This window comes from Triturus cristatus, chromosome 3_2, assembly GCF_964204655.1.
Source record: "Triturus cristatus chromosome 3_2, aTriCri1.1, whole genome shotgun sequence".
Classification (NCBI taxonomy): Eukaryota; Metazoa; Chordata; class Amphibia; order Caudata; family Salamandridae; genus Triturus; species Triturus cristatus.
The window spans coordinates 768,758,811-768,781,308 of NC_140584.1; the positions used below are offsets into that span (position 1 = coordinate 768,758,811).

At 42.0% G+C, this 22,498-nt stretch overlaps 1 long non-coding RNA gene across 1 annotated transcript; it reads right to left on the bottom strand.

Annotated features, from left to right (window-relative positions):
- Window positions 1-222: 222 nt before the first annotated feature.
- On the bottom strand, window positions 223-1,044 carry LOC146858064 (uncharacterized). Its single transcript, XR_014979650.1, has 4 exons — window positions 926-1,044; window positions 745-824; window positions 578-650; window positions 223-478 (listed from the first exon to the last, which is right to left on the bottom strand). It is a non-coding gene; the product is annotated as an uncharacterized LOC146858064 (long non-coding RNA).
- Window positions 1,045-22,498: the final 21,454 nt, after the last annotated feature.

The following is a 22,498-nucleotide window of genomic DNA, read 5'->3' on the forward strand; positions in this document are numbered from 1 at the left end:
TATTGTGTGTTTTTAGGTATTGCCCACTTTGGATGAATTTTTATCAAAACAACAACGTCTCAACTGGATATCATTTAAAACAGCAAGTTTCAAATCAGTGATGTAAATCACAAAGGGAAGGGGGAAAAAAGGAAGGGAGACCACAAGAAGAATAGAAAAGGGATATATATTGTAGGTAGTTGCTACAGCACTACAGTACAATAAAGGTACAAATGACCAAAACACACAAAAGTGAGCACTGGGCGTGCTAGTGATAGTGAACGGCGCGGTGACACAATGGGTGAAGACAGCGTGAACGGCGAAAAAATAAATAATATAATAACAATGTGGTCAAGGAAAATGATTATATATAATCTGGTTTGAACAAATTTTAGGTGACCACAGGAAAGCCAAAGTTCTTTGCTGAGGATTGTCGACGGCGTTTCAGCCTGATTAATTTCAGGACATCATCAGGACAATTGTCATAATTAAACGGGTGCTGTAAGGGGGAGGAGAAATAAAGTTTTAGAATAGTCTGAAAAAGAAAAAGAAAGCTCTGAGTAAAGAGTGACCACAAATGAGAGTAGGAGAGAAATACCTGAGCGTAGTCTAGGTAAGTACAATGAGTCCAATAGAAGTGAAACAAACGCGGGCATGAATCGGCGCGTAATCTAGGAAGGAAAGGGAAAAGGAAGGGAACACGGTAAGTGAAACTGGTTATAAGGATAAATCATGTGACCAAAGGGATAAAGGTCTGGTAATTACCAATGGTATAAGCACTCAAGGGTCAGCGTCAAACATTGCTGCAACAGTAGGAGTCCGGGGGCCGGGCATTGGAGACGAATCTATGTGCATAAAAAAGGGAAGGAGGGAGTTAGGGATGTTAAATGAAGGAATGAATTCAAATTTGTCCTAGACTGTCAGGTCTTAGGCTGGTAGATCTTACATCGGGACAAATTTAAAGCAAGTGGGTCCAAAGGTGACTTGATCGATGGAAGGGAACAAATCCTAAATTGGTCAGATGCGGGCGAGTGAAACGTCCGTGACGATAGCGGCGTGTGTATTGAAACCCCGTTAAAGGCCGAGTGCAGTTTGTCACGTGATCGGGGCAGGACAGGAAGAGGGCTGGATCAGTAACTAGTGAGAGTCAGGTAGTGCCCCGGGGGGACGGAAAAAGGGGGAAAGGAATTGTAGAACGAGGTTCATACAAGAAAGGAACACCGAAAGTGAGAGGTTCGAGGCTGGTGTTAGCCACATTTGGACACATATATTATTTACAATTCGGACAAGAGTAAATTAAAATTAAATTAAACAGCTGATAATTTAGAAGGGAGAAGGAAGGGGGGGCGAAAAAAGGGGGGGAGGGGAGAAGAAAAAGGAAGGGAGCTGAAAGAAGGGAGCAATAGGCAAAACAGAACATAAATCACGAATATTGCTACGCATGGTAAGACACAACATTAAAAAAATAAATAACTCTCAGTGTGAGGATGAATGGTTAACGCAAAATGTAAAACAAAAATGACATATGTAACAATTATATTATACAACAATTAACAAACAAATTGAGAATTGAGACGACATAACCACAGTATGCTAAACATTATTCTATGCATTGTGGAGAAAGGAAAAGGAAAGGAAAGGGAAAATAAGGTACGATGGAAGGACTTGTCAATGTAATGTACATCAAGAAGGTTGACATTATTAACAATGGTAGTGGACCACAGAGTAATTTGTCCATCAGTAACATGTGTCCCAAAGGAAATCGGATATCTACAGTTTTGAAGAGGAAGGTGGAGGAAGGGGGGGGGAGAAGGGGAGTGGGGGGGAGGAGAAAAGAAGGGGAGAAAGAGACAAAAAATGATGGCAACGTAAGAGCCAGCAGGTTATTCAGAAGTCAGTGGAATATTTAATATGAATCATGTGAAAAAACAATCAAGGGAAACAGATGGAGAAATTTAAGATGTATTAGTGACTGTATTCCATTCGTCCAAAGTGTTCAATCCATGATCGACTGAGTCACAGCGTGCGATCCATCGGCATTCGGTTACTTCCCTGCATACCCAAGGTCTAACGTACCGTAGTACGCATCGCACCAGGAGGACAACACACCGTACATCGCATTTGATGTCAGCGCAGCATCCGTGACAAACTCACCAAAAGATAAAGGTACTGTGCCTGTTCGCACCGTAGGGTGTACGCTTCATCCCGAAGCGCCTACAGTGCGTGTGAGACCCGTTCCCAAGCAGTTTTTACCGCATACGAAGCGTACGGAAAGGAACGAAGCGCACAGAACTTTAAAACTACGCTAAACCCAAGGACTCTTTGTCTAATAAGTATTGTGGGCCGTTTAAACGTTATCTGGTCTTGTGCTAAGCCTAATCTATATATATAAAGTGCTATTTTTTATATATCCCAGTGTGGAGTCCATTTGTGGGGTTGTCACTGAGTTACTGTGTGTGTGTTCACAAATGCTTAACCTAAACGCTCTGAGATAGGCCTTGTCTGCTCGCGCCAAGCTACCTAGAGGGTGAGCAGGGGTTATTGTTGGAGTGTACCCCCTACCCTGACTAGAGGAAAGGTTCCCTGCCTGACACAAGTACCTACCTGTGTCAACCAGAGAACCCGGATTCTAACACCAGTTAAAATTCCTCATCCAGCATATTCATTAATAAAATGTGATTGAGATGGAAACATTTTGCAGACATTTTCCCTGCAAGTTTACCTTGTTCCATTTTTTTCTTTGCACAGGGACAAATGCATGTAGGAGTTTTGTCCACATTTGCCTTTTTTGATTTAAACTAACATAATAGTTTGTTCTCTTCTGTCTCAATACTTGGGTCTCTTCTCCTCTTTTTTTCATCCTCTCTGTGCCACTTTTCACACTTCTCTACCTTACAATTGTCTGTGCCTTTTCTCCCTCTTCTCAGCCGCTTTGTGCCACTATCCCACATTTGTGCCTCTTTCCACTGTTTTCTCAGCCTCTTTTTGCTGCCTCCTCCTCACTTGCTCTTTCAGCCTTTTTTGCAGCTCCCACAACCATGCCAGTTTCTGCTATGCGCTCACCTCTCTCCCTCCTGCACCTCTTCCTGCCTCCCCACTCCTTACCGGCTCTCCTGCTTGTCTCCTTCCCGCCTCTTCTTCCCGTGCCTGCTAGTCCAACTCACCGTCCCCACATTCCTCCCCCCTCCTAGGACTTACTTAATGGCAGCCTATGCACCCGGCTTCCCTGGGTGAGGTAACTCGAGTACTCTGGTGCTCCCGTGTGTGTTGACCCTAGAACTGTCTAAGTCCAAGAGGGTTGGGTCCTAGTCCACTTCTAAGTGTCCTTTAACTCTAAAATTCTAACAACCACTTTTCCCACAGAAGCTAACAGGAGCTCGCAGCTGCGTTCTCACACTGCACACGGCCCCGTGGGTCCCCTGTGTCACTACCTTGGGGGTTCCTTGGGGTCCCAGCGATTCTACAGGCTCTAGGCCTTGTGTCTAGTTAAGTCGTGGTTCCTATAGCATTTTTTTAGTATATGGTTTGGCTCGCCCCTAGGGCCTAATGTGTATTTGTGCTACTTTACTGTCTATTTGAAGTGTAACTTATGTGCTTTTGCCTCTAGCCTCATAAATAGACTAGAGGGGTGTGTTTAGTAATAAATACATATATTTTATATATATACCTGGTGTGGTCTCCTTTCATTTAGCCACTCAAGAGATTATAGACTGGTAAAACAAGCTGCTTTACATTCCTTCAAGACTTATCCTGAAGGCTGCTCTCCATAGCTACCACTAGGATAGCTATCAATAAAGGTTGTCTTTAACCTATCATCAATAAGGGGTTGTTTGGACTGGTGCAAGGTGCCCACTATAACTAGTGGACAGCATATACCAGGCCAACTTCTCACAGTGGGGTAGTGTGGCCTGTAGATGTGCCATTAGGTATGGTGGTAAGTAGTGATGCATCACATTCCACATTCCCATTCCCCAAAACTCTAGTGTGAAGGCCCCCCCAAATGTTCGATCAACGATAAAGAGACCAGTGCAGTACAGGCCCATGCTACAGTATTATATGTAGAAAACTTCATCTGTGCATCAAAAGAAAACACAAGATTTGTAACCCCTCCGACCAGGACTCCGCTGAGTGACTAGCCATAACCATCCAACGAATGAACAACAACCAAAGAGAAATATGTAATAAAATACATGTCCTGTTTAGAGAGATCAGGGCTCACGGACACAAAGGTCGTCTCCAATGATGTGGGCTTCCAATCCTCTCTCGCGGGGTTCTAAGGTGTCTCTTGTATGTACTGGTGAGCAGGTCACACCACTTCTCACACAGCAAAGACCAAACACCCACCCTTCATGGCAGATTATCCACCAGTCATGGTGTCAACTCCTGCACCTGGGAGTACTCCCTAGCAGAGGCCATTGTTGTGTAGTTCCTACAAATCTATATAGGATCTGCGTGTTTAGATAACATAAACTAAGGGATTGGTGTCCAGACTGATTCCAGGAACCCCCAAAGGATATGTTAGTTTGTAGACCAGCTAGCTCACAGTGCCACTACCAGCCCTTCTTACCAAGGAGCGAATAGTTTCTGGCAACTATTGAACATGACAACCCTGACCCCTCAGGGATCATGGGAACTGTCCAGTACTTTTCGCTCAGTCACTTGTGCTTACTTTGCCTCAAAGAAATAAACAAAATAAATGTTGGGGACGTTTTCAATAAGTATTTATTGAACCAACGTCATTCTAGTATAAAATATGTGTGCTGCAACAACCATGAGACAGAAACAAATATATACGATTATGAGCACCAGTAGAGTAAAGAAAAGGTAGAATTTTACCATAGTGCTAAAACAATGACTATATGCAGGCATATAGATACATAACAGTAAAAATGCATACTCCTACGATGCAAACCCTAACTAGATGTACCTAAGTTTACCTAGCATAGATGTAGGTTAATAGCCAAGAAACCCCATTTGGGTAGAGCCAACCCCATTACCTGATATGGGAGAGCAAAGGACCCCGTCTTGATCTCGAGATGGCCATCCCGGAATCGATGTCAGACTACTGCGTGCCGCAGTGTCTAAGTGCAGGGACCTCAGCGTCTTGTGTCAGCATTTCAGAGTTGAAGTCTGTCTCCTCTGGTTTACCCAGTGAAGATGTAGTGCTTATATGCCCAAATGTACCCTCAGGGGTTCTACCTAGAAGTATACCATGGGCATGTTGGACAAGGATGACAACAGAGATGGCCCTTATACAGAGTTATTATGCAGAAGAGGGTAATCCTGCTGTGATACTTAGAATCCTCATGCATAATACATGAGGCTAGTTTTCGGAGAAAACCACAAGAAAGTCATGTGGCACCTATCCAGGTAAAAGGTCAGCGCCAGACCCGTTATGTAGAACAATGGTAGGACAGAAGAAGGTGAAAGGTTGTATAACTACATAGGCCTATATTGGGGTTCATAACACCATGGAGCCATTAGTATCTGACTGTGAGAGGCACGGTCTGCCCGTAACTCCTCAAAGAGTTCTGGCCATATTTCAGCACCACCTGCCCTGCCTGTGCTCGCATCCTGGCCGCCTGTGCCATGAAGGGGCAGCTCTGGGTCCCCTGCTCCTCCTGCGCCTCAGTTGCAATGTCAGCCATTTACCAGCGTTCCGGTCCTCTGATGTGGGCTTCGCTATTCCCTTGGCATGTAACCAGGCTTATGCGTCTCCAGGAGTCAAGAAAGAATGGGCTCACTCATCATCCATCCCCTTAAGTTTAGCAGGATAGAGCATACTTAAAGCCGTAGCTCCTGGAGGAGTTGCTTGACCACAGTATGCGACTTGCGAAGATGCTGCATGTCCACAGTGAATTCTGCCCTCAAAGTGCCAGGGACCTTTCATCCAAAACAACTTCTGAATCAAGTCTCTGTCTCTATCATTAAGATGTTTTGCAATTACAGGACCCTGATAGCAGTGACCTCCCAGGTAGACAATGTGCTGTCTCCACAAAGAATTTGGGTACATTGCCTGTCAACACTGTGGTCATCAGCCACTGTTCGAGGAAGAGTTCTGTACTCAGGCCCCCCCAAGCATGCCAGAAAGCCCAAGAAGTGGACAGTATTATGCCTCGAGCAGCAATCTGCATCCTCCAATGTGGAGAGGTCACCTCCACCCTCATGTCCTTCAGTTGGGTTTGGAGCTCTTGCAATGTGGGTCGCATCATGGTTAATTTGGAGTCAGCATCATCCACACCATCCACCAGTTTCCTGTGATTCATACAGAGTAGGTTCACATCCAAGGAGACTGCCTTGATCTTGGACTTCAGTGTTGCTTTTGTGTCCAGAATTACCTGCAACATCTTTACAAACTATAAAGAGTGACTGTAGCGAGTGGCCCAGAGTGCCGACCCCATTATCAGGAGGGGCGGAGGGCCCTCATAATCCCCAATGACTGAGGTGGGGTTCTTAGCAGATTTTGGCTTCACCATCATCCCCACATTGGTATCAACCCCAAGTGGATGCTCCAGCAAGTTCTAGACAGGTTGCCACCGCAACTGACTCTCCACCACGGTAAGCACAGTGCAATGCTGCAATGCTGCAATTCTGGAGCAGCACGTGGCGTCCTCATAGGAACTGAATGTAAAAGCTTGTGGAACGTTATCAAAAATGCAAACAAATACTATAATCTGCTATCAAATAAAAGGCAACTTTAGGTGGTCAATTGCTAAAGGGTAACCCATAAAAAGTAGGAGATTCGAGATATTACAGCTCATGCAAAAGTCGTAATATTTGGTAACCCTATAGTAAGAGATGTTAGAAAACTCATGAAAGGTTGCCAGTTGGCAGACACATACTATGCTCACTAAGCTAACATAAGACCATGTCCAATTGAATCCTGGTAATTTATAAACCTTGATACAAAATATTATAGTCGGTATGGGCCATTAAATCTGGTATCCCCCAAAGGAACCGAATGTGAAAGTTTGCATGAGAAATCAAAAATGTGAAAAGAGACTGCAATCTGGTATCAAACCAAAAGGCATCTCCAGTTGGTCAATGGCTAAAAGGTAAACCTTGAAAAGTTGTAAAAGATGTTGAAAGACTCACGAAGGGTGCCATTTGGCAGAGCAATACTGTGCTCACGCAGCCAACACAAGACCATATTACATTGAATCCTGGTAAGATCTAACCCAAGAAACACTTGGATACCAAATATTATAGTCGGTAGAGGCTATTATATTTGGTATTCCCTAAAGGAACCCGATATAAAACCTTGTGCAATGATGTAAAAAATGTGAAAAGATACTGCAGACTGCTATCAAATAAAAGACAATTTCAAGTGGTCAATGGCTAACCCATAAAATGTAGACAATACACAATATTACAGCATTAAGTGAGCCATTATATTTGGTATCTCCCTAGCAAATGGTTTTGGAAAGCAAAAGGAAGGGTGCTATGTTGCATAGAAATACTGTGCTCACCCATCCAACATTCCAACATAAGACCAAGTCAAATTGAATACTGGTAAGTTTTAAACCGAGTAACACAGGGGATACCAAATATTATTGGTGGTAAAGGCCATTGTATTTTGTATTCCCTGATGGAACCGGATGTAAAATCTTGTGGAATGATATACAAATCTCAAAAGATACTGTAGTCTGCTATCAAATAAAAAGCAACGTCAACTGGTCAATGGCTAAAGGGTAACCTATGTAACGTAGGGGATATGCGATATTATAGCAATGCGTGAGCCATAATATTTGGTATCCCCAATGTAAACGATGTTGGAAAGCAAACAGAAGAATGCTATTTGCTATAGAAATACTGTGCTCATCCATCCAACATAAGATAATGTCAAATTGAATCCTGATAAATTCTAGCCCCAGAAACACATGGTATACCAAATATTATAGGCAGTAGAGGTCATTATATTTGTATCCCCTAAGAGAACCAGATGTAAAATCTTGTGGAATGATGTAAAAAATGTGAAAAGATATTGTAGTCTGCTATCAAATAAAAGGCAATTTCAAGTGGTGAATGGCTAAAGGGTAACCCATGTAACATAGGAGATACAAGATATTAGAGCAATGCCTGACCCATAATATTTGGTATCCCCAATGTAAACGATGTTGGAAAGCAAAAGGAAAGGTGCTATTTGCCATAGATATACTGTGCTCATCCATCCAACATAAGGCCATGTCAAATTGAATACTGGTAAGTTCTAACCCCAGAAACATTGGGGATACCAGATATCATAGCTGTTCTGGCCATTATATTTGGTATCCCCAAATGGAACCAGATATACAATCTTGTGGAATGATGTAAAAAATGTGAAAAGATGCTGTAGTCTGCTATCAAATAAAAGGCAAGTTCAACTAGTCAATGGCTAAATGGTAGCCTATGAAATGAAGGGGATACAGTATATTACAGCAATGCCTGACCCAGAAAAATTGATATCACAATAGTAACTGATGTTGGAAAGCAAAAGGAAGGGTGCTATTTGGCATAGAACTCCTGTGCTCACCCACCCAACATGTAAAATTGAATCCTGGTAAGTTCTAACCCGAGAAACACAGGGGATACCAGATATTATAGCTGGTATAGCCCATTATATATGGTATCCCCTAAAGGAACCAGTTGTAAAATCTTGTGTCATGATGTATAAAATGGTAAAAGCTACTGTAGTCTGCTATCAAATACATAGCAACCTCAACTAGTCAATGGCTGAACGGTAGCCCATGAAATTTAGGGGATACAAGATATTACAGCAATGCGTGAGCCATGATATTTGGTATCCCCATAGTAACTGAAGTTGGAAAGCAAAAGGAAGGGTGCTATTTGGCATAGAAATACTGTGCTCACCCATCCAACATGAGACCATGTTAAATTGAATCCTGGAAAGTTCTAACCCTAGAAACAAAGGGGTATTATAGCTGGTATAGCTCATTATATATGGTATCCCATAAAGGAACCGGATGTAAAATGTTGTGGAATGATGTATAAGATGTGAAACGATACTGTAGTCTGCTAACACATAAAAGGCAACTTTAACTGGTGAATGTCTCAAGGGTAGCCCATAAAACTAAAGGGGATAGGAGGTATTACAGCAAAGTGTGTGTCATAATATTTGGGATCCCCATAGTAACCGATGTTGGAAAGTAAAAGGAAGGGTGCTATTTGGCATAGAAATACTCTGCTCACCCATCTAACATAAGACCATGTCAAATCGAATCCTGGTAAGTTCTAACCCCAGAAAAACAGGGGATAACAAATATTATAGGCAGTGAAGGCCATTGTATTTGGTATCCCTGAGGGAAGCAGTTATAAAATCTTGTGGAATGATGTAAAAAATGTGAAAAGCTAATGTAGTCTGTTAACAAATAAAATGCAACTTCAACTGATGAATGTCTAAAGGGTAGCCCATAAAACGTAGGGGATACGAGATATTACAGCAATACTTGAGCCATAATATTTGGTATCCCCATAATAAATGATGTTGGAAAGCAAAAGAAAGGGTGCTATTTAGCATAGAAATATTGTGCTCATCCATCCAACATAAGACCATGTAAAATTGTCTCCTAGTAAGTTCTAACCCGAGAAAAACAGGGGATACCAAATACTATAGATGGTATACCCATTATATATGGTATCCCATACAGGAGCCGGATGTAAAATGTTGTGGAATGATGAATAAGATGTGAAAAGATACTGTATTGTGCTAACAAATAAAAGGCAACTTCAACTGGTGAATGTGTCAAGGTAGCCCATAAAACATAGGAGATACAAGGTATTACAGCAATGTGTGAGCCATAATATTTGGTATCCCCCATAGTAACCAATGTTAGAAAGTAAAATAAAGGGTGCTATTTGGCATAGAAATACTGTGCTCACCCATCCAACATAAGACCATGTCAAATCAAATCCTGGTAAGTTCTAACCAGAGAATCACAGGGGATACCAAATATTATAGCAGTTATAGCCCATTATATATGGTGTGCCTTAAAGGAACCGGTAGTAATAAGGTTGTGGAGTGTTGTATAAAATGGTAAAAGGTACTGTAGTCTGCTATCAAATAGATGTCAACCTCAACTGGTCAAAGGCTGAATGGTAGCCCATGAACTGCAGGGGATACGACAAATTAAAGCATTGTATGATCCATAATATTTGGTATCCCCATAGTAACCCATGTTAGAAAGCAAAAGAAAGGGTGCTATTTGGCATAGAAATACTGTGCTTACCTACCCAACATAAGACCATGTCAAATTGAATCCTGGTAAGTTGTAACCCGAGAAACACAGGGGATACCAGATATTATAGCTGGTATAGCCCATTATATATGGTATCCCCTAAAGGAACCAGTTGTAAAATCTTGTGTCATGATGTATAAAATGGTAAAAGCTACTGTAGTCTGCTATCAAATACATAGCAACCTCAACTAGTCAATGGCTCAATGGTAGCCCATGAAATTTAGGGGATACAAGATATTACAGCAATGCGTGAGCCATAATATTTGGTATCCCCATAGTAACTGAAGTTGGAAAGCAAAAGGAAGGGTGCTATTTGGCATAGAAATACTGTGCTCACCCATCCAACATGAGACCATGTTAAATTGAATCCTGGAAAGTTCTAACCCTAGAAACAAAGGGGTATTATAGCTGGTATAGCTCATTATATATGGTAACACATAAAGGAACCGGATGTAAAATGTTGTGGAATGATGTATAAGATGTGAAACGATACTGTAGTCTGCTAACAAATAAAAGGCAACTTTAACTGGTGAATGTCTCAAGGGTAGCCCATAAAACTAAAGGGGATAGGAGATATTACAGCAAAGTGTGTGTCATAATATTTGGTATCCCCATAGTAACCGATGTTGGAAAGTAAAAGGAAGGGTGCTATTTGGCATAGAAATACTCTGCTCACCCATCTAACATAACACCATGTCAAATCGAATCCTGGTAAGTTCTAACCCCAGAAACACAGGGGATAACAAATGTTATAGGCAGTGAAGGCCATTGTATTTGGTATCCCTAAGGGAAGCAGTTATAAAATCTTGTGGAATGATGTAAAAAATGTGAGAAGCTAATGTAGTCTGTTAACAAATAAAATGCAACTTCAACTGATGAATGTCTAAAGGGTAGCCCATAAAACGTAGGGGATACGAGATATTACAGCAATACTTGAGCCATAATATTTGGTATCCCCATAATAAATGATGTTGGAAAGCAAAAGAAAGGGTGCTATTTAGCATAGAAATATTGTGCTCATCCATCCAACATAAGACCATGTAAAATTGTCTCCTAGTAAGTTCTAACCCGAGAAAAACAGGGGATACCAAATACTATAGATGGTATACCCATTATATATGGTATCCCATACAGGAGCCGGATGTAAAATGTTGTGGAATGATGAATAAGATGTGAAAAGATACTGTATTCTGCTAACAAATAAAAGGCAACTTCAACTGGTGAATGTGTCAAGGTAGCCCATAAAACATAGGAGATACAAGGTATTACAGCAATGTGTGAGCCATAATATTTGGTATCCCCCATAGTAACCAATGTTAGAAAGTAAAATAAAGGGTGCTATTTGGCATAGAAATACTGTGCTCACCCATCCAACATAAGACCATGTCAAATCGAATCCTGGTAAGTTCTAACTAGAGAATCACAGGGGATACCAAATATTATAGCAGTTATAGCCCATTATATATGGTGTGCCTTAAAGGAACCGGTAGTAAAAAGGTTGTGGAGTGTTGTATAAAATGGTAAAAGGTACTGTAGTCTGCTATCAAATAGATGTCAACCTCAACTGGTCAAAGGCTGAATGGTAGCCCATGAAATGCAGGGGATACGACAAATTAAAGCATTGTGTGATCCATAATATTTGGTATCCCCATAGTAACCCATGTTAGAAAGCAAAAGAAAGGGTGCTATTTGGCATAGAAATACTGTGCTTACCTACCCAACATAAGACCATGTCAAATTGAATCCTGGTAAGTTCTAACCCGAGAAACACAGGGGATACCAAATATTATAGCTGGTATAGCCCATTATATATGGTATCCCCTAAAGGAACTGGATGTAAAATTTTGTTGGATGATGTATACAATGGTAAAAACTACTGTAATCTGCTCTCAAATAAATGTCAACCTCAACTGGTCAATGGCTGAATGGTAGCCCATGAAATATAGGGGATACGGGATATTACAGCAATCCGTGAGCCATAATATTTGGTATCCCCATAGTAACCAATGTTAGAAAGTAAAATAAAGGGTGCTATTTGGCATAGAAATACTGTGCTCACCCATCCAACATAAGACCATGTCAAATCGAATCCTGGTAAGTTCTAACCAGAGAATCACAGGGGATACCAAATATTATAGCAGTTATAGCCCATTATATATGGTGTCCCCTAAAGGAACCGGTAGTAAAAAGGTTGTGGAGTATTGTATAAAATGGTAAAAGGTACTGTAGTCTGATATCAGATACATGTCAACCTCAACTGGTCAATGGCTGAACAGTAGCCTATGAAATGTAGGGGATGCGAGATATTACAGCAATGCGTGAGCCATAATATTTGGTATCCCCATAGTAACTGATGTTGGAAAGCAAAAGGAAGGGTGATATTTGGCATGGAAATACTATGCTCACCTACCCAACATAAGACCATGTCAAATAGAATCCTGGTAAGTTGTAACCCGAGAAACAGAGGGGATACCAAATATTATAGCTTGTATAGCCCATTATATAGGGTATCCCCTAAAGGAACTGGATGTAAAATGTTGTGGGATGATGTATACAATGGTAAAAACTACTGTAATCTGCTATAAAATAGATGTCGACCTCAACTGGTCAAAGGCTGAATGGTAGCCCATGAAATGCAGGGGATACGAGAAATTAAAGCATTGTGTGATCCATAATATTTGGTATCCCCATAGTAACCCATGTTAGAAAGCAAAAGGAAGGGTGCTATTTGGCATAGAAATATTGTGCTTACCTACCCAACATAAGACCATGTCAAATTGAATCCTGGTAAGTTCTAACCCAAGAAACACAGGGGACACCAAATATTAGAGCCGGTATAGTCCATTACATGAGGTATCTTCTAAGGAATTCTAATTTAAAATGTTGTGAAATTATGTAAAAAATGTGACAAGATACTGTAGTCTACTGTCAAATAAATGGCTACTTCAACTGGTCAGTGGCTGAATGGGAGGCCATGAAATGTAGGGGATACGGGATATTACAGCAATCCGTGAGCCATATTATTTGTTATCCCCATAGTAACCAATGTTGGAAAGCAAGGAAGGGTGCTATTTGGCATAGAAATACTGTGCTCACCCACTCAACATACGACCATGTCAAATTGAATCCTGGTAAGTTCTAACCCGAGAAACACAGGGGATAACAAATATTATAGCTGGTATCGGCCATTATATAGGGTATCCCCTAGAGGAACCGGAGTAAAAAGGTTGTGGAGTGATGTATAAAATGGTAAAAGCTACTGTAGTCCGCTATCAAATAGATGTCAACCTCAACTTGTTCAATGGCCGAATGGTAGCCCATGAAATGCAGGGATAAGAGAAATTAAAGCATTGTGTGAGCCATAATATTTGGTATCCCCATAGTAACCCATGTTAGAAAGCAAAAGGAAGGGTGCTATTTGGCATAGAAATACTGTGCTCACCCAACCAACATAAGACCATGTTAAATTGAATCCTGGAGAGTTCTAACCCGAGAAACACAGGGGATACCAAATATTATAGATGGTTTTGCCCGTTATATATGGTATCCCATAAAGGAACCGGGTGTAAAATGTTGTGGAATGATGTATAAGATGTGAAAAGATACTGTAGTCTGCTAACAAATAAAAGGCAACTTAAACTGGTGAATGTCTCAAGGGTAGCCCATGAAACGTAGGGGATACGGGGTATTACAGCAATGTGTGAGCCATAATATTTGGTATCCCCTTAGTAACCGATGTTGGAAAGTAAAAGGAAGGATGCTATGAGGCATAGAAATACTGTGCTCACCTATCCAGCATAAGACCATGTCAAATTGATTCCTGGTAAGGTCCAACCCGAGAAACACAGGGGATACAAAATATTATAAGCGGTAAAGTCCATTGTATTTGGTATCCCCTAAAGGAACCGGTTGTATAATCTTGTGGAATGATGTAAAAATGAGAAAAGCTAATGTAGTCCACTAACAAATAAAATACAACTTCAACTGGTGAATGTCTAAAGGGTAGCCCATGAAACGCAGGGGATACGAGATATCACAGCAATGTGTTAGCCATAATATTTGGTATCCCATAGCAATTGATGGTGGAAAGCAAATGGAAGGGTGCTATTTGACATAGAAATACTGTGCTCACCCATCCAACATGAGACCATGTTAAATTGAATCCTGGAACGTTCTAACCTGAGAAATACAGGGGATACCAAATATTATAGATGGTATCGCCCGTTATATATGGTATCCCATAAAGGAACCGGGTGTAAAATGTTGTGGAATGATGTATAAGATGTGAAAAGATACTGAGTCTGCTAACAATAAAAGACATCTTCAACTGGTGAATGTCTCAAGGGTAGCCCATGAAACGTAGGAGATACGGGGTATTACAGCAATGTGTGAGCCATATTATTTGGTATCCCCATAGTAACCAATATTGGAAAGTTAAAGGAAGGGTGCTATGAGGCATAGAAAAACTGTGCTCACCTATCCAACATAAGACCATGTCAAATTGATTCCTGCTAAGTTCCAACCTGAGAAACAGAGGGGATACCAAATATTATAGCTGGTATAGGCCATCATATGTGGTATCCCCTAAGAAAACCTGATGTAAAATGTTGTGGAATTATGTACAAAATGTGAAAAGATACTGTAGTCAACTGTCAAATAAATGGCTACTTCAACTGGTCAATGGCTGAAGGGTAGCCCATGAAATGTAGGGGCACAAGGGATTCCAGCAATGTGTGACCCATAATATTTGGTATCCCATAGTAACCGATGTTGAAAGCAAAAGGAAGGGTGATGTTTGGCCTAGAAATACTGTGCTTACCCATCCAACTTAAGACCATGTCAAATTGAATCCTGGTAAGTTCTAACCCGAGAATAACAAGGGATTCCAAATATTATAGCTGGTACAGCCTATTATATATGGTGGCCATTGTATTTGGTATCCCCTAAGGGAACCAGTTGTAAAGTCTTGTGGAATAATCTACAAAATGTGAAAAGCTAATTTAGTCTGCTAACAAATAAAATGCAACTTCAACTGGTGAATGTCGAAAGAGTAGCCCATGAAACATTGGGATACGAGATATTCCAGCAATGTGTGACCCATAATATGTGGTATCCCCATAGTAAACAATGTTGGAAAGCAAAAGGAAGGGGAATATTTGGCATAGAAATATTGTGCTCACCCATCCAACATAAGACCATGTCAAATTGAATCCTGGTAAGTTCTAACCCGAGAACAACAGGGGATACAAAATATTATAGCTGGTATAGCCCATTATATATGGTATCCCCTAATGGAACCGGACGTAAAATGTTGTGGAATGATGTATAAAATGTGAATAGCTACTGTAGTCTGCTATCAAATAAATGTCAACCACAACTGGTCAATGGCTGAATGGTAGCCCGTGAAATATATGGGATACAAGATATTACAGCAATGTGTGAGCCATAATATTTGATATCCCAATAGTAAACAATGTTGGAAAGCAAAAGGAAGCGTGCTATTTGGCGTAGAAATACTGTGCTCATCCTTACAACCAAAGACCATGTCAAATTGAATCCTGATAAGTTATAACCTGAGAAACACAGGGGATACCAAATATTATAGGCGGAAAGGACATTGTATTTGGGATCCCCTAGGGGAACCCGTTGTAAAGTCCTGTGGAAGGATTTAAAAAATATGAAAAGCTAATGTGGTCTGCTAACAAATAAAATGCTACTCCAACTGGTGAATGTCTAAAGGTTAGCCCATGAAACATAGGAGATACAAGATATTACAGCAATACGTGAGCCATAAAATTTGGTATCCCCATACTAACCAATGTTGGAAATCAAAAGGAAGTGTGCTATTCGGCATAGAAATATTGTGCTCACCCGTCCAACATCAGACCATGCCGAGTTGTATCCTGGTACATTCTAACCAGAGAAACATAGGGGATACCAAATATTATAGGCGGTAAACGCCATTGTATGTGGTATCCCCTAAGGGAACCAGTTGTAAAGTCTTGTGGAATGATCTACAAAATGTGAAAAGCTAATTTAGTCTGCTAACAAATCAAATGCAACTTCAACTGGTGAATGTCTAAAGAGTAGCCCATGAAACTAGGGGATACAAGAGATTACAGCAATGTGTGAGCCATAATATTTGGTATCCCCATAGTAACCAATGTTGGAAATCAAAAGGAAGGGTGCTATTCGGCATAGAAATATTGTGCTCACCCGTCCAACATAAGACCATGCCGAATTGTATCCTGGTACATTCTAACCAGAGAAACATAGGGGATACCAAATATTATAGGCGGTAAAGGCCATTGTATTTGGTATCCCCTAAGGGAACCAGTTGTAAACTCTTGTGGAATGATCTACAAAATGTGAAAAGCTATTGTCGTCTGCTAACAAATAAAATGCAACTTCAACTGGTGAATGTCTAAAGGGTAGCCCATGAAACGTAGGGGATAGGAGATATCACAGCAATAAGTGAGCCATAATATTTGGTATCCCCATAGTAAAAAATGTTGGAAAACAAAGGGAAGGGTGCTATTTGGCATAGAAATACTGTGCTCATCCTTACAACCAAAGACCATGTCAAATTGAATCCTGATAAGTTATAACCCGAGAAACACAGGGGATACCAAATATTATAGGCGGAAAGGACATTGTATTTGGTATCCCCTAGGGGAACCCGTTGTAAAGTCCTGTGGAAGGATTTAAAAAATATGAAAAGCTAATGTGGTCTGCTAACAAATAAAATGCAACTTCAACTGGTGAATGTCGAAAGAGTAGCCCATGAAACATAGGGGATACGAGATATTCCAGCAATGTGTGACCCATAATATGTGGTATCCCCATAGTAAACAATGTTGGAAAGCAAAAGGAAGGGGAATATTTGGCATAGAAATATTGTGCTCACCCATCCAACATAAGACCATGTCAAATTGAATCCTGGTAAGTTCTAACCCGAGAACAACAGGGGATACCAAATATTATAGCTGGTATAGCCCATTATATATGGTATCCCCTAATGGAACCGGACGTAAAATGTTGTGGAATGATGTATAAAATCTGAATAGGTACTGTAGTCTGCTATCAAATAAATGTCAACCACAACTGGTCAATGGCTGAATGGTAGCCCATGAAATATAGGGGATACAAGATATTACAGCAATGTGTGAGCCATAATATTTGATATCCCAATAGTAAACAATGTTGGAAAGCAAAAGGAAGCGTGCTATTTGGCGTAGAAATACTGTGCTCATCCTTACAACCAAAGACCATGTCAAATTGAATCCTGATAAGTTATAACCTGAGAAACACTGGGGACACCAAATATTATAGGCGGTAAAGGCCATTGTATGTGGTATCCCCTAAGGGAACCGGTTGTAAAGTCTTGTGGAATGATCTACAAAATGTGAAAAGCTAATTTAGTCTGCTAACAAATAAAATGCAACTTCAACTGGTGAATGTCGAAAGAGTAGCCCATGAAACGTAGGGGATACGAGATATTACAGCAATGTGTTAGCCATAATATGTGGTTTCCCCATAGTAAACAATGTTGGAAAGCAAAAGGAAGGGGGATATTTGGCATAGAAATATTGTGCTCACCCATCCAACATAAGACCATGTCAAATTGAATCCTGGTAAGTTCTAACCCGAGAACAACAGGGGATACCAAATAATATAGCTGGTATAGCCCATTATATATGGTATCCCCTAATGGAACCGGACGTAAAATGTTGTGGAATGAAGTATAAAATGTGAAAAGCTAATTTAGTCTGCTATCAAACAAATGTCAACCTCAACTGGTCAATGGCTGAATGGTAGCCCATGAAATGTAGGAGAAACAAGATATTACAGCAATGAGTGAGCCATAATATGTGGTATACCTATAGTGAAAAATGTTGGAAAGCAAAAGGAAGGGTGATATTTGGCATAGAAATATTGAGCTCACCCATCCAACATAAGACCATGTCAAATTGAATCCTGGTAAGTTCTAACCCGAGAACAACAGGGAACACCAAATATTATAGCTGGTATAGCCCATTATATATGGTATGCCCTAATGGAACCGGACGTAAAATGTTGTGGAATAATGTATAAAATGTGAAAAGCTACTTTGGTCTGCTATCAAACAAATGTCAAACTGGTCAATGGCTGAATGGTAGCCCATGAAATGTAGGTGAAACGAGATATTACAGCAATGTGTGAGCCATAATACCGGATGCAAAATCTTGTGGAGTGATGGACAAAATGTGAAAAGATACTGTAATATGCTGTCAAATAAAAGGCAAATTCTACTGGTCAATGGCTAAAAATTAACCCATGAAACATAGAGGATACGAGATATTACGTGAGACATATTATTTGGTATCCCCATAGTAAATGATGTTGGAAAGTAAAAGGAAGGGTGCTATTTGGTATAGAAATACTGTGCTCCCCCATCCAACATAAGGTGAAGTCAAATTGAAACCTGGTAACTTCTAACCAGAGAAACACTGGGGATACCAAATATTATAGGCCGTATAGGCTATTATATTTGGTATACCCTAACGGTGAAGGATGTAAAATCTTGTGGATTGATGTACAAAATGTGAAAAGATATTGTAGTCTGCTATCAAATAAAAGGCAATTTCAACTGGTCAATGGCTAAAGGGTAACCAATGAATCAATGGGGATACGAGAAATTACAGCAATGTGTGAGCCATAATATTTAGTATCCCAATAGTAAATGATGTTGGAAAGCAAAAGGAAGGTTGCTATTTGGTATACCAATACTGTGCTCCCCCATCCAACATAAGGCAATGTCAAATTGAATCCTGGTAACTTCTAACCTGAGAAACACTGGGGATACCAAATATTATAGGCCGTATAGGCTATTATATTTAGTATCCCCTAAGGGTACCGGATGCAAAATGTTGTCGAATGATGTACGATATGGGAAAAGATACTGTAGTTTGCTTTCAAATAAAAGTACATTTCAACTGGTCAATGGCTAAAGGGTAACCCGTGAAACATAGGGGATACTAGATATTACAGCAACGCAGGAACCATAATATTTGGCATCCCCATAATAAGTGATGTTGGAAAGCAAAAGGAAGGGTTCTATTTGGTATAGAAATACTGTACTCCTCCATCCAACATGAGGCCATGTGAAATTGAATCCTTGTAACTTCTAACCCGAGAAACGCTTGGGATACCAAATATTATAGGCCGTATAGGCTATTATATTTGGTATCCCCTAAGGGAACCGGATGCACAATCTTGTGGAATGATGTACAAAATGCGAAAACATACCGTAGTCTGCTATCAAATAAGATGCAAATTAAACTGGCCAATGGCTAAACATTAACACATGAAACATAGGGGATACGAGATATTACGGGAATTCGTGAGACATAATATTTGGTATCCCCATAGCAAATGATATTGGAAAGCAAAAGGAAGGGTGCTATTTGGTATAGAAATACTGTGCTCCCCCATCCAACGTAAGGTGAAGTCTGTTGGAAACAGCCCACTCCCACTCCGCAGGGTGGTGGTGGACCTTCCCGACACAATGGGGTAGCTTGGCTCGAGTGGTCAGGAAACAGGCGCAGTGCTAAGCATACAATATACCCATACAATAACCATGCGTGCATCCGTTCCAAAAACGACTCTACACCGTAAAAATTATGAAAATATGCTTTCTTTATCTTTTTCTCTTAGTTGCTGATTGGGAAAATAAATAACAATCACAGTATATACATTTTAAATAGTGCAGGTCAAATAAATATTGGCTGTTTGCTGAAATAAATAAGGGTGATCATAAATAACAGGGCATAAATACAAGTGCAATATATACAGACAATTAAATACTTTGAGGTAATAAATACTGTACCAATAAATACTGTACCAATAAATACTGTACACCAACAAGTCCTGTAGACCTATAAATTCAGTGCAGCAATAAATAGACAAGAACTTAATAAATACAGTATCCCCAATAAATAATTAGAAGTATACAGTACACTTTGTGAATCAGATGACACTTCAATTCTTAAGGGCTGATTTGGCCCAGGCACAGCTTGTAGGGTTGTGGAAGGCTTGAGGGGGCTACTCCCTGGCTGAGGCAAAGGCTGAGGCCTAAACTGAGGTAGATCAAAGGGGGGAAATTCCAATGCCCTGGCTTCCCTCTCCACAGAACCTCTCTAGGATAGTCCCAGTTCACCCCAGGCACAGTCAGGTGGGTTTCAGCACTTCCCTAGCCCCTTAGAGTAGTCTCTCAGGTCTCCACAGGGCCTAAGGCGCCCTCTACTCCACTTACTGCCCTTTTCTGATGTTCCGACGCCGCTGGAGTCGTGTCGACGCCGTGAGGCGGTTCCGGTTCGGTCTCGGCGGCCTCGGCACAATGTCAGTTCTTTGACGACGCCGGCAGGCGGTTCCGGTCCGATGTCGGTGGCCTCGGTTCGATCTCGACCTCCGATTCGACGGCGTCGGGCAGACTCTACACGATGTCGACTTCGGGCGGCTCCGGTCCGATGGCGCTCTCGACTCCGATGACGTCGGCCGGCCTGGCCTCGATGTCGACTTCCGGCGACTCCGGGGTGCGATCCTCACCCCCGACCTCCGGTGCTCCTCCTCACAGGCTCCGGGCGACTCCGGAGTGCGATCCTCACTCCCGACCTCCGGTGCTCCTTTACCTCGGTCTCCGACGACTCCGGAGGGCGGACTTCACCCTTCCGATGACGCCGCTCACTCGACCTCGGTTCACTTCCTTCTCGACCTTTGGTATTCCTCTCGACCTCCGCCGGCGCCCTCTTACGACCTCAGGCGGCTCCGGGTACGACGTCTGCTACCTCAGTCAGCGCCGCTTCTCCACCTCGGGCTCCAGGTCTTCGGCTACTCGACGCCAGGCTCCAGGGAAACCAGTTCTCAGGTCAGAATCTTACTTCTTTCTTGGTTCTAAGGCCTGTTCCTGCTGTCCAGGTCCTTAGGATGGTTTTCTTCTGACTTCTTCCCACACAGGGCTATAGGCTGGGATCCATCAGTAGGGACAAGTATCAAGGGTGGGTTTATGGACCCCACTCCAGGCACAAGTTTCCACCCCTGCTGCTTCACTCCTTCCTCCTTCACTGTTGTGCTCCTCTCTCTTCACCAGTCAGGTGCCAACTGCCAGCTCCAACTGCCAACTGCCTCTCTTATCCTCCCAACATTCTAAACGGTTTCCAACTGTCACACAGTTCTGGAATCTCCTGGAAGGTTCTGGAAGGTGCTGGTAGGTTCCAGTGGATGCTGGTGATGTCACAGGAGGCCACCATTTTGTGCTTCAGGCCCTCAGACAGAAGTTTCAGGGGTAGCTAAAATGGCTCCCTGAATCTGTAGCAACACTAAAAAGTCTGGTGGTTCCCAAAAAGGAAAAATTCAAACAGGGTTTGAGGCAAAAGTGGGACAAAATAAATAATGATGAGGAGGGACCACCCAAAGGGCTGACAGGTCTAACACGCGTCCCCCCCAGCTGAAAGTGGGGAGAGCTACCCAACCCCTTGGGAGTTCTCATCACTAAGGCGGAAATACCTTGAGAGACCGTCTGCATTGGCGTGGTCCACTCCAGGCCGATGTTCCACCTGAAAGTCCATCCCCTGTAGGGAAATAGACCACCTCAACAACTTGGGATTCTCCCCCTTCATTTGCATCAGCCAACGAAGGGGTCTGTGGTCGGTCTGAACCAGGAAGTGCGAGCCAAACAGGTATGGCCGCAACTTCTTCAGAGCCCATACCACTGCAAAGGCTTCACGCTCTATTGCACTCCACTTCTGTTCCCTGGGAAGTAGTCTCCTGGATAAGAAGACCACGGGTTGATCCAGACCCTCTTCATTGAGTTGCGATAACACTGCCCCAATGCCATGTTCTGATGCATCTGTCTGGACAATGAACTTCTTGGAAAAGTCTGGGGCCCTTAAGACCGGGGCCTCGCACATGGCTTTCTTCAATTTCTCAAAGGCTTGCTGACAAGCCTCCGTCCAGACTACCCGTCGAGGTTGTTTCTTGGACGTGAGCTCCGTGAGGGGGGCTACGATGGTACCGTACCCCTTCACGAAGCGGCGATAGTAACCCGTGAGGCCCAAAAATGCTCGGACCTCAGTCTGTGTCTTGGGGGGTTCCCAGGCCATGATGGCCTCGATCTTCGCCTGGAGGGGCTGCACCGTTCCCCTACCCACCAAGTGTCCAAGGTACACTACCGACCCCTGCCCGATCTGGCACTTGCTGGCCTTGATCGTCAATCCAGCTTGTCTCAGGGCCTGGAGAACAGCTTG